The 13,216-nt window shown below is 57.6% G+C and overlaps 2 non-coding genes and 1 pseudogene across 2 annotated transcripts; all 3 read right to left on the bottom strand.

Moving 5' to 3' along the window:
- Positions 1-917: 917 nt before the first annotated feature.
- On the bottom strand, positions 918-4,055 carry LOC142768058 (large subunit ribosomal RNA; annotated as a pseudogene).
- Positions 4,056-5,212: 1,157 nt separating this feature from the next.
- LOC142767949 (5.8S ribosomal RNA) lies at positions 5,213-5,365 on the bottom strand. Its single transcript, XR_012885163.1, has one exon. It is a non-coding gene; the product is annotated as a 5.8S ribosomal RNA (ribosomal RNA).
- Positions 5,366-7,077: 1,712 nt separating this feature from the next.
- On the bottom strand, positions 7,078-8,892 carry LOC142768013 (small subunit ribosomal RNA). Its single transcript, XR_012885219.1, has one exon. It is a non-coding gene; the product is annotated as a small subunit ribosomal RNA (ribosomal RNA).
- Positions 8,893-13,216: the final 4,324 nt, after the last annotated feature.

Here is a 13,216-nt window from a genome sequence, read left to right as displayed (position 1 = left end):
CACTCTATGCAGCGTCTTTGCCTCCTGTTGCAGTTTTTTGCAAGATGTCCAAAACTGGCACAATAATAGCAGATGAGGGGGTGGTTATTGTCATAGATGGCTGCGCGAGACCATCCCACATTAACAGTGTACAAATTCCTCAATTGTCGCCATATAGCTGGGGAGGTCTTCAAAATGTTTACTCTGTTCCGTTTCTGATTGACATATTCTGCCAGAATTGTTATTTCTTCTGGGCGTCCTGTGATGTTGTTTTGATTCAGGATTTTCTCTGGGATATCGTCCCTTGCTGTGTCTGAGTCAATACCAACCACTTTGAATGATGGAAGTCTTGGTGTGGGTGTAAACATCTGCATTTCATTTGCTTCGGGGAGTCTATTAAGACATTCCTTTAACTGTGTCATTGCTGCTCCATTTGTGGTGCTGATGGTGACAGCTGCGTCATTTACGTTGAGTTTCACGTCTGTAAGTTTTAGCTTTGCCGGATCAATATCCTTGACAATTCTCTCCTTTAGTTCTTTTGTTTTCACTTCCCCTGTTGTGGGTTTTATGACCAAAACCGATCGCTTCCCTGGTTTCTCCACTTTTTCTTGTCCGTCACTGTGTTGTAGGACACTAGCATAAGTGCGTTCTGTTACCTTGCTATTCGGTTTCAGTTCACTCAGCTGGCCCCTCATTGAGGCATTGTCCAAGGCTATCTCTAAGAGATTTGTCTTAATTGCCTGGAATGCTTTCATTAGCTGTTCGCACCTGGTTGTACCTGCACCCTGTTGCTGTGCAACCAGGAGTGCCTGATACAATGCTGTTTCACTTTCATTTATTTGTTCTGATAAGGGAGGCTTTTTTTGCTCTTGCAGCGTCTGATTTACTGGAGGTTGTCTGACTGTCTCTGTTTTTTCTTCTTGCTGCCTTTGAGTGTCAAGGGTCCGAGACCTTTCTGTGTCTGCTTTGTTTTGCACGTTTCTGGAGGGTTCAGTGGGAATCTCGTTAATCCATTCATGCGCGTCACTAATTAGATGACGAGGCATTTGGCTATTTTTTTTTTAATCTTGACAACGGGGTTCTCTGGCCGCAGTACGTCCAAGGGCGTGTTCCGTATCCGGAAACATCCTCTCCTACGGAACGCAGAAAAGTCCCCGTGCCAAGAGCTTACTACTGTAATGGCAGTAGGACCGTTATTCTCCTGCATTGCATGCCGATACTCTCCCCCGTCTTCGCCCGCATACAGCAGTGGTCATACGCTGGTGCGTAGCGAAGCAACGCCAGCCTCCCTGAAGACAACGGATAGTAATTATTTTAAAGTCATTGGCTATAAAGCCAAGATCTCAAGAGAGTCACAAGAGAGTCACAGTTACTCCCGCCGTTTACCCGCGCTTTTTTGAATTTCTTCACTTTGACATTCAGAGAACTGGGCAGAAATCACATTGCGTAAGCACCGATCAACGGCCCTCGCAATGCTTTGTTTTAATTAGACAGTCGGATTCCCCCGGTCCGTGCCAGTTCTGAGTTGGCTGTTTTCTGCCGGCCGAAGCAAGAACCTCAGGCGCGAAGCCCACGGAAAATGCACAGCTGTGGCTTTCCACAGGAAGGTCGCGACGCTGGTCCGGGCTCGGCCGCACCGCTTTTTACGGCGGCGAGCCTCGCCCAGTCCCGGTGCAGTGCCGTTCCTGCTTCTGGACCACAGCCCGACCAGCTCAGCCCTCAGAGCCAATCCTTTTCCCAAGGTTACGGATCCGTTTTGCCGACTTCCCTTACCTACATTGGTCTATCTACTAGAGGCTGTTCACCTTGGAGACCTGCTGCGGATGTGGGTACGGTCCGGCACGAAAATCACACTCCCTCACTCGGATTTTCAAGGGCCGACAGGAGCGCACCGGACAGCGCAAGAGCCGCACTGCTCTACGGAGCCACCGTCCCTATCTCGGGGTGAACCCATTCCAGGGACTCGATCTCCTTACAGAGAAAAGAAAACTCTTCCCGGGGCTCCCATCGGCGTCTCCGAGCTGGTTTGCGTTGCCGCACTGGGCTCCGAAGAGCCGATCTCCGTAGCCGGGTTCGGGACTGTTAACCCGATTCCCTTTTGGTTGCAGCGGGGCGTCTCCGTATCACAGACTGAGCTGCACAAACGCGCCCGCTTCTGAAAGGATTTCTCCTTTCCCTATGGACCGACTGACCCATGTTCAACTGCTGTTCACATGGAACCCTTCTCCACTTCAGTCCTCAAGGTTCTCACTTGAGTATTTGCTACTACCACCAAGATCTGCACCAGCGGCGGCTCCAGGCGGGCTCACACCCGACACCTTCAACGCACACCGCTGCGGCCCTCCTACTCGTCGCGGCTTAGCACTCCCACATTTCGTGCTTTTCTGCCAGCGACTGCCGGGGATAGGCGCGACGCTAGAGCGCCATCCATTTTCGGGGCTAGTTGCTTCGGCAGGTGAGTTGTTACACACTCCTTAGCGGATTCCGACTTCCATGGCCACCGTCCTGCTGTCTTAAGCAACCAACACCCTTCATGGGTTCTCATGAGCGTCCCGACTCGGGCGCCTTACCCCGGCGTTTGGTTCATCCCGCAGCGCCAGTTCTGCTTACCAAAAGTGGCCCACTTGGCACTCTCATCGCAGCGGGAGGCCTCAACCCAGAAGGCCTCCCGTACACCCATTGAAAGTTTGAGAATAGGTTGAGGACGTTTCGACCCCAATGCCTCTAATCATTCGCTTTACCAGGTGTGACTGCTCTCCCATCGAGCGCCAGCTATCCTGAGGGAAACTTCGGAGGGAACCAGCTACTAGATGGTTCGATTGGTCTTTCGCCCCTATACCCGGATCGGACGATCGATTTGCACGTCAGAATCGCTTCGGACCTCCACCAGAGTTTCCTCTGGCCTTGTCCTGCCCGGGCATAGTTCACCATCTTTCGGGTGCCAACGTGTGCGCTCTCGCTCCGCCCCGGCGACGTGTGAGCGCCTGGGACGGGCCGTTGCTGCGCCCTTTATCGGACCCCTGTGCGGTCCGGGATCGCAACGCAGCCCGCTAGGGGCCTTCACGTTTCATTGCGCCATTGGGTTTCGGGAGACCCATTGACTCGCGCACATGTTAGACTCCTTGGTGCGTGTTTCAAGACGGGTCGGGTGGGTTACCGACCTACTCGCCGCAAACCACGATAGCGCCTCCGCGGGAGAATAGCCCCGCTCGCAGAGGCTTCTCGCCGGCCAACCCGCCGCCGCGGGACCAACCCGGACAGCAGGAGACGACAAGCTTGCCCAGCAAGTTCTCCGCTCCGTTTCCGGAGGGCGTCATCGTTCGGGCCTCCGGACAACCGGGAGAAGCCCATGGGGCCTGGACGGGGTGACGAACTTTTCGTGCACGGCGTGGTATAACTCCCGCGTGCCGTCTCCGAAGAGACGGGCAGGTCACCTCCACTGCCGGACTCAAAGTCGTGCTTGTTCCCTTTGACCCGCGTCTGTCGCGGCGTCCTACCGGCGGTGGGAAGTGCGCACCCCGGAGACCGCGTCTGCGTGCCAGCAGCCGGAACAGTCCCCCGAAGGGGACCGTTTACCTGACGCCGCCGGCTCCGCGATCGTCCGGAGACTGAATCCCACCGCTTTCGAGCTTCGAGGGCCCACCCGTTTTACTCTAAGCGGTTTCACGTACTCTTGAACTCTCTCTTCAAAGTTCTTTTCAAGTTTCCCTCACGGTACTTGTGAACTATCGGTCTCTCGGTCGTATTTAGCCTTAGATGGAGTTTACCACCCACTTAGGGCTGCACTCTCAAGCAACCCGACTCACGGGAGGCTCCATCCCGGGCGCGCAACGGCGGAGACGGGCCTGGCACCCACTCTGGGACAAGCTCCTGTCAGGGGGACTTGCACCGTCGCAAACACCCGAGAACGTCGCCTCCCATACACCACATTTCCCGACCGCCTGCAAGGATGGGGGATTCGGTGCTGGGCTCGGTCCCGTTTCGCTCGCAGCTACTCGGGGAATCCCTGTTGGTTTTTTTCCTCCGCTTAGTGATATGCTTAAATTCAGCGGGTTGTCTCGCCTGATCTGAGGTCGACAGCGGATACATTCGCTTCCATCAACTTCCTGCACGACCGCGTGCGCTCGCCCTACCAAGTGCGCCCGCAACCCCGTACAGGGCCACTTCTTCACAAGGGTGGAAATCGGCTTCCCCGCTGCACGCGTGCGGCGCACAACCGGTGTGACGTGGAAGTGACGGGACACGTTCGTAAACCCATCGCGAACCGAGTACGACGCTCTACCAAGTGCGCCCGCAACCCTGTACAGGGTCACATCTTCACAAGGCTGGCAAGCGGCATTCCGCTGCGCGCGTGCGTCGTCCGAGCAGTTGCGTGATAAACGACCGTGTCGAAAGCCCAAACACCACCGAGGCCAGTCGCCACCGCCGCCACAAGGGCAGCCACGCGGCCTGGCGAGAGGCATCGTCTCGTGTAGCGTCGCCCCCGCCCCAACTGGAGTGGCCCAGTTTTTTGAACGGGACGGGAACTGCGAAGCACTTAGACCGACGGCGGACTACGACGAGAACGCCTTAAGCTTCGCCAACGTTTCGCCAACTCGTGCGGGAGACTTTTTCCGCTTCGCGGCAAGTCGTCGCGCCGTGCTCTCCGCATCAACCGCGTACGCAGCGAACCGCAAACGTCGGGCGCAGCCTCCTCACCTCCCTGCGCTTTGCGCGCGAACGTTCCCTGTTCGCGCGGCAAAGCCTGGAGGAGGCACGGCCCCGCAGCGTGTTCGAGCGCCCGGTCTACGGGACACCCTGCTTACTTCGAGGGCAACAAGCGCAACGCAAGGCTGCGATCTCGCGCACTTTGCGCACGGCTGGAGAAGCTTTGCTGGCCGGCTTTCGCTCCTCGTGTTTACCGTGCGTTAAAGTTGCGCGTCCGTGGCTCTCGCAGCTCTTGCGCGCCCGGTCGCAGAGAGGAGTACGCAACCTCGACCGCACTTTCCCTGCAGGCTTCCTTCCGACTCGAAGTCCTGCGGCGGTCTCAACGAGGTGCCACATCCTCAATGCAGTCGGTCGCCCCTGTTTCGGTTGGGCTCTGGCACGACGGTCGCCACCGTCTCGCCCTTGAGTGGCCGCTGTTGGCGCTCGCTGTGAGGTGTTCAGCGTGCTGTCCGTGTTGCCGACGCGGTCAAAACGAGTCGACGGCTCACGTTCCCTTGTGCGCCGAAGGCTCTCTTGATATGTGATCCGACCCTCAGACAGACGAAGCCAAGGGAAGACCCAAGGCCGCAATGTGCGTTCAAAGAATCAGTGCTCAGTGTGTCTTGCAATTCACACCAAGTCTCGCAGCTGGCTGCGTTCTTCATCGACCCGAGAACCGAGTGATCCACCGCTTAGAGTCGTGAAAAAGTGTTTGTTCAATTCCGTACAGTCAAAACCAAACGTTTCTGGCACTCGGCCAAACAGTGGCCAAGAAGGGCGCTTTTCAGCGCACGCTTGGACTCCAAAACTCTGCCGCGCCTTTTTCGGCTGCCGCAAATCGAGCAAACGGTGTGTTTCGGACGGCGTTTCGCTTCCGCTAATTGCGAGTGCTTTCGTGGTCCACCCCTTATGAATACTCGGGAGGCGTCGAAGCCGGTCCTCCAAACCGGACCCGTAGGTATCGTTGTGTGCTCGCTCTCATTGGCCCGCCTAACCAGAAAATGCCTGCGGTACACCCATTTGGATAAGAGTGCACGCAGATGCGGGCCTCGACGGCTACACATTTCCTCGGGCGGCCGCCTCCCGGCCTCCGTGGAGCGCGGGATGCACGGTCCCATCGACAAGCCTCTCCCGTTTTTACCGTGGCGTCGCGGTTCACCACGGCGGGCGGGTCGGTCTCCTCCGCATAAAAAGGGGGACCCCCGCTTTTTGTTCCACGAAATCGCACAAGCTTTTTTCGCATCCACGGTTTGCCACCGCACACCAAAATGCCGATCCGGCTGCCTACTTTAGCCAACAGGTGGAGCCAGGCGCGCCGTACTTGCGCGGCACTTCCCACGTCCACCGAAGTCGGTGCCAAGGACCACTTTCGGCGCCGGAGCCGCGTACGAGCCTACTCGAGGCGGAAGAACGAAGCCAGCAAGGGCCTGGCCGCAAGTGCGTTCAACTGTCGGGACGTCCAAGTCCCTCGTTCTTCCGTGCTTCCTCTTTCGGCAAGTCGTTGCGGCACCTTCCCAAAGCGCGCAGACCCGCTAATCACGACGAGCGCGACGTGGCCGTGCCGCCTTTCCCTCGGCAGCAAGCAAAACGCCTGGCAGCGTCGACGCTCCCCTAACCGCGATCTCGCACCGTGTTTCGTGTGGCGAATTCAAAAGCCGGCCGGCGCTGCTGCAACCATTACGGTCGGTACGCATACGCCGCGGAGGGCGGGACGGTCATCGGAGCGTGCGGTTCCTCCATCGAGTACTGCGCACCTCGGCCGTCTCATCGCCGTGCCATGACCGGCCGCGCGTCAACGCGAACCGGCGCCAGCGAGATCCCTCGCCTGCAAGAACCGACCGGCAGCCTCCGTCACCCGAGGACGCGCTTGCCGTGGACGGCGGGACGGTATGCACTGGTGCACAGCGGACCCGTCACATCGCCAATTCCTTGACCGACCGCCGACGCTTGTGCCATTCCTCTCGTACTTGGCAGTCGCCGCGCGATTGTCGGGTCTCGTTCTTGCACGCTCGAACGGTCGGGAGGGCACTCGGCTGGCGTTTCGGGAACGCGCAGCCTCGCCTTCTACCGACGTAACCACGACTCGCCGTTCGCGCTCCGCCGCTCCTGTTTACAGTACTAGGCAGTCCCGCAACGGTCGGGTCGCGCATTTCGAGCGCTTCGAGCCACGGTGCAGTGGCGGGTCGAAAGCCGACCTATGAGTGCGTTGCGCCGTTTGTACCCGCGTCCGCCAACTGGCCGACCGTCCAAGGTCGCGGTGTTGGCGTCCGCTGGGCGCAACAATTTGTCACGGGGTGCCGCTCCACATTCAGGCAGCCCCGTGGGGAAAAGCTGACCCCGCGTCCAAACGGGGTCAGCAGCAGAAAGTGTCGGGCGCAGACGCAGCTGAGGCGCTCACTCTTCACGATCCGTTAATGATCCTTCCGCAGGTTCACCTACGGAAACCTTGTTACGACTTTTACTTCCTCTAAATGATCAAGTTTGGTCATCTTTCCAACAGACCGGCGCAACCGAAAGGCCGCGCCGGACATCGGTCCGAAGACCTCACTAAATCATTCAATCGGTAGTAGCGACGGGCGGTGTGTACAAAGGGCAGGGACGTAATCAACGCGAGCTTATGACTCGCGCTTACGGGGAATTCCTCGTTCAAGGGGAACAATTGCAAGCCCCTATCCCAATCACGAAAGAAGTTCCACGGGTTACCCAGTCTTTTCAGACAGGGATAAAGACACGCTGCTTCCTTCAGTGTAGCGCGCGTGCGGCCCCGGACATCTAAGGGCATCACAGACCTGTTATTGCTCTGTTTCGTGCGGCTAGGAGCCGCTTGTCCCTCTAAGAAGGTTGTAAGGTGCTGGGAACCCCGCACCTATTTAATAGGCTACAGTCTCGTTCGTTATCTGAATTAACCAGACAAATCGCTCCACCAACTAAGAACGGCCATGCACCACCATCCACCGAATCAAGAAAGAGCTCTCAATCTGTCAATCCTCCCAGTGTCCGGGCCGGGTAAGTTTTCCCGTGTTGAGTCAAATTAAGCCGCAGGCTCCACTCCTGGTGGTGCCCTTCCGTCAATTCCTTTAAGTTTCAGCTTTGCAACCATACTTCCCCCGGAACCCAAATACTTTGGTTTCCCGGAAGCTGCCCGCCGAGTCATTTGAGTAACTCAGGCGGATCGCTGGTTGGCATCGTTTATGGTCAGAACTAGGGCGGTATCTGATCGCCTTCGAACCTCTGACTTTCGTTCTTGATCAATCAAAACATTCTTGGCAAATGCTTTCGCAGTAGTTCGCCTTGCGACGGTCCAAGAATTTCACCTCTAGCGCCGCAATACGAATGCCCCCGTCCGTCCCTCTTAATCATTACCTCGTATTCCAAAAACCAACAGAACAGAAACGAGGTCTTGTTCTATTATTCCATGCAAGTTTATTCAGGCGACTCGCCTGCGTTGAGCACTCTAATTTTTTCAAAGTTAAAGCACCGGCCATCTCGAGGCACACAATGAAGTGCACCAAGAAAGAACCGGCATGATGTTCAGTCCGAGCCGTCGCATCGGGTAGATGCACTACTCGTCTGGAACTGAGATCCAACTACGAGCTTTTTAACCGCAGCAGCTTTAGTATACGCTATTGGAGCTGGAATTACTGCGGCTGCTGGCACCAGACTTGCCCTCCAATTGATCCTCGTTAAAGGATTTCGAGTGTACTCATTTCAATTACGGGGCCTCAAAATAGTCCCGTATTGTTATTTTTCGTCACTACCTCCCCGTGCCGGGAGTGGGTAATTTGCGCGCCTGCTGCTTTCCTTGGATGTGGTAGCCGTTTCTCAGGCTCCCTCTCCGGAATCGAACCCTGATTCTCCGTTACCCGTAACAACCATGGTAAGCAAGTAACCTACCATCGAAAGTTGATAAGGCAGACACTTGAAAGAAACGTCGCCGGCTCGTGGCCATGCGATCAGCACAAAGTTATCCAGAATCACCACACAATACGGGCCGAAACCCGATCGATCTTGGTCTAATAAAAGCACCCGTTACCCAAAGGGCTCCAGGCTCACTGCATGTATTAGCTCTAGAATTGCCACAGTTATCCAAGTAGGAAGAACCGATCTAAGGAACCATAACTGATTTAATGAGCCATTCGCGGTTTCGCCTTATCTCGGCATGTACTTAGACATGCATGGCTTAATCTTTGAGACAAGCATATGATTACTGGCAGGATCAACCAGGTAATCGTTCGACTGCGCGTCCGTCCTCGCCTTCGGCGGGCCGGATGCAGTCTGTGTGCGGCGGAGGCCACCTTCAGGCGCCCCAACACGCTTATTTCGCACTCCGAGATGACGGCGTTCGAGCTCGCTACGGCACAACCTTCCCGAAGGACGAGTGGGAGCCGTGCGGCAAGAAGCACGTTCATGCTCGCTTTTTTCGTTGCATCGACTCGGTCGCGCCGTGCGGGTTGCCCAAGCCCGCTGCACTGTCGGTGGACCGGCCGGAACTAGCAACGGAGCCGAGACTGCAAAGCCGCCAGACGACGGGTCACGCCCGCGTCTTCGGCGCTTTCGCATCTGAATCGCCCGAGGACGACACGGAACACACCTCGATATCGTGGTAAAACGGCACCGTCCGACAACCAGCCCCTAACGCATCAAGCGGATGAGGCTGCAGACGACTGCCGTGGATTCCCCTGGAGCAGACCCGAGGACACGCTTGACGAGGCCGAAGCCCGCCGCATATCAGACACCCGGTCGCTTTCGCGTACGCCGCTCACGAGAACCCCCACATAATAGCAGCGATAAGTACCCAGACCTCCTTGGGCACTAATACGAGCGTACTCGAGAAAATTTCACCGCGGGTGTGCCCCGAAACGTGTGGCACGTTGAGCGTGCCACAAGTCTACGTCGCTCTCACACCCGCCGAGGTCGTAGAATTTGCGACCCTACTCACGAAATTCCCACCGAGGATACGGCCGCAAACGTACCGCACCTTGGGTAGGCCACGAGTTTGTGCAACACTACGCTGGCGGCACAGCACCGAGGTCGTGCGCGCAAGCACGGGAAAATTCCGCCGCGGTTTCTGCCGAAAACGTGAGGCACCACGACTCTCCGCAAGTTCGCGTCGACTGCGAAAGACCGAAGTCGTGAACGACGTGTCCGCTACTCGCCGCAGACACGCTGGACACCAAACGTACAACGACTCGACGGCGTCGTAGGGGCCCACGACGCGGTTTTCCTTAACGACGTCTCGGCGTGGCACCGACAGGTTAGAACGGCCGACCAACGTTCCCTGTCCGCCGTTCGGCTCAGTCGAAGGGCTCGGCGACTTCGGCAACGCTGCGAAGCCGCACGGTGACGCACGCCATGTCCCCATTTTTTTTCTTTCTGCGTCTGCCGGGGTGCCCCTATAATAGCAGCGATAAGCACCCAGACCGCCGTGGGTCGCTCGCCCCAGCTGACGTGGTTTTTCGTACTCCTGCGGCGGTCGCCGTCAAGCACGTCCAAATACGCTACTTTCGTGGGCGCATTCACGCTCTTTCGCTTCGCCGGAGTGCCAGCACTCACTCTGCCAAAAACGGCGAACATCCGAGCGGCGGTTCCCACTTTTGCGTCGGCGTCGCAAACCCCGCCCCGACAGACGAGGTTTGCCGTACTCGTGCGACGGTGGCCGGCGGGCACGTCGAAAGACGCCGATATCGTGCCCGAATCGGCTCCGTTCGGCTTCGCCGGAGTGCCAGCACTCGCTCGGCCAAAGACGACGAACATCCGAGCGACGGTTCTCACTATTGCGTACGCGTCGAAAACCCCGCCCCGGCAGACGCACTTTGCCGTACTCGTGCGACGGTCGCCGGCGAGCACCTAGAAAGACGCCGATATCGTGCCGGAATCGGCCCCGTGTGGCTTCGCCGGAGTGCCAGCACTCGCTCGGCCAAAGACGACGAAAATCCGAGCGACGGTTCCCACCATTGCGTACGCGTCGCAAACCCCGCCCCGGCAGACGCGGTTTGCCGTACTCGTGCGGCGGTGGCTGGCGGGAACGTCGAAAGACGCCGATATCGTGCACGAATTGGCGCTCCTTGGCTTCACCGGAGTGCCAGCACTCACTCGGCCAAAAACGGCGAACATCCGAGCAGCGGTACCCACTTAGCCGTCGGCATCCCGCGCCGGCTGACGCGGTTGCCGAGCTCGTGCGACTAGTGACCGCGAACGCGTCTCGCGACGCCGCTTTCGTGCGCGGCTCCCATTGCGACCCTGGTTACCCGAGCTCGACCAGCAAAAAAGAAGGTCGAAAAATTTTTTTTTTCTGCGTCTGCCGGGGTGCCCCTATAATAGCAGCGATAAGCACCCAGACCGCCGTGGGTCGCTCGCCCCGGCTGACGTGGTTTTTCGTACTCCTGCGGCGGTCGCCGTCAAGCACGTCCAAATACGCCACTTTCGTGGGCGCATTCGCGCTCTTTCGCGTCGCCGGAGTGCCAGCACTCACTCTGCCAAAAACGGCCAACATCCGAGCGGCGGTTCCCACTTTTGCGTTGGCGTCGTAAACCTCGCCCCGGCAGACGCGGTTTGCCCTACTCGTGCGACGGTCGCCGGCGAGCGCGTCGAAAGACGCCGATATCGTGCGCTAATTGGCGCTCCTTGGCTTCACCGGAGTGCCGCCACTCATTCCTGCAAAAGCGGCGAAGATCCGAGCGGCGCTTCCCACTTTTTCGTCGGCGTCGCAAACCTCGCCCCGGCAGACGCGCTTTGCCGTACTCGTGCGACGGTCGCCGGCGAGCGCGTCGAAAGACGCCGATATCGTGCGCGAATTGGCGCTCCTTCGCTTCTCCGGAGTGCCGCCACTCACTCCTCCAAAAAGGGCGAAGATCCGAGCGGCGTTCTCCACTTTCGCATCGGCGTCCCGAACTCCGCGCGGGCTGACGCGGTTTACCCTACTCGTGCGACGGTCGCCGGCGGGCACGTCGAAAGACGCCGATATCGTGCCGTAATCGGCACCGTTTGGCTTCGATGGAGTGCCAGCACTCACTCGGCCAAAAACGGCGAACATCCGAGCAGCGTTTCCCACTTTCGCATCGGCGTCCCGAAGCCCGCCCCGGCAGACGCGGTTTGCCCTACTCGAGCGACGGTCGCCGGCGATCACGTCGAAAGGCGCCGAATTCGTGCACGAATCGATGCTTCTTGGTCTCGCAGGAGGGCCGCCACTCACTCCTGCAAAAACGGCGAAGATCCGAGTGGCGCTTCCCACTTTTTCGTTGGCGTCCCGAACTACGCCCCGGCTGACGCGGTTTACCGTACTCGTGCGACGGTCGCCGGCGGGCACTTCGAAATAAGCCGATTTCGTGGGCGCATTCACGCTGTTTCGCTTCCCCGGAGTGCCAACACTCACTCTGCCGAAAGCGGCGATCATCCGAGCGGCGGTTCCCACTTTTGCGTCGGCTTCGCAAACGGCGCCCCGGCCGACGCGCTTTGCCGTACTCGTGCGACGGTCGCCGGCGAGCACGTCGAAAGACGCCGATATCGTGCTCGAATCGGCCCCATTTCGCTTCGCCGGAGTGCTGCCAGTCACGGCGCAGAGAACGGCAAACAAGTGTTTTTTTTTCTAGAATTTGTGCTATAGAAGGCAGATTTGATATCGGACGATAATTTTCAACTTTATCACGCGCACCGATTTTCGTGTAGAGGTTTGCAAGTTAATGGGAATTTCTCCACTTGGAATAATGCGATTTAGTAGTACTACGAGAACTTCATGGATGTACTCAAGGGTACGGGGCAAGTCAGTTACGTCAACACCTGCAGATTTTTTACACTTCAAACTGAAAATTGTTGGTTGTGAGTCCTCGTGTGATAATAAAGGCCGATTCGCTAACACATAGAACAAAGAAAGAAAGGAAGAAAAAACGCCCGCGCTCGCTCAAGAAACCTGGGTTCGCAACAAGTGGCAACAACAAGCAACCGAGCGAGTGCGCCAAAACCCGTGGCGGCCAAACAAACGCGAAGTCCCAACCGCGTCAGCCGGGGCGGCACGAGACAGGAAAAATCACTTCAGCCGGGGCGGCGGGGCACCGAATAAACCTCGTCACCTCGTCGCAGGATAGAAGAGGAAACAAAAAGTCTAAACAGCGTCTGCTGGAGCAAATGCGTAATAAAACAACAACAACAACAACAAAAAAACACCCGCGCTCAAGAAGTCTGCAATCACCACAAAAGGCGACTGTGACCGAGCAGCGTCAGCCGGGGCCGTGCGGAAACGGAAAAACCGCGACTACCGGGGCTTCGAGGCACCGAAAAATCCACTTCAGCCGCGGCGGAAAAAAAAAGAAAGACGGAAAAACGCAGAGCCTAAACTGCGGCTTATGTTCGGGTCTCACACAACAGGATACAAACACTGTGCGGAGAACGTGAGGATCGGCGAGTGAGAGCGTAAAAACTGGGAAAACAAGGAAAAAACGCAATGTTCCAACCGCGTCAACTCGGACGGTGAGGCATCGAAAAAACCGCGTCAGCCGGGGCGAAAGAAAAAAAAAACGCGTCTGCCGGGGCGAGCCCGGGTGCGGCACCACCGGGA

The sequence above is a fragment of the Rhipicephalus microplus genome, chromosome 7 (genome assembly GCF_043290135.1).
Source record: "Rhipicephalus microplus isolate Deutch F79 chromosome 7, USDA_Rmic, whole genome shotgun sequence".
Taxonomy (NCBI): domain Eukaryota; kingdom Metazoa; phylum Arthropoda; class Arachnida; order Ixodida; family Ixodidae; genus Rhipicephalus; species Rhipicephalus microplus.
This window is presented reverse-complemented; position numbering and strand designations above follow the sequence as displayed.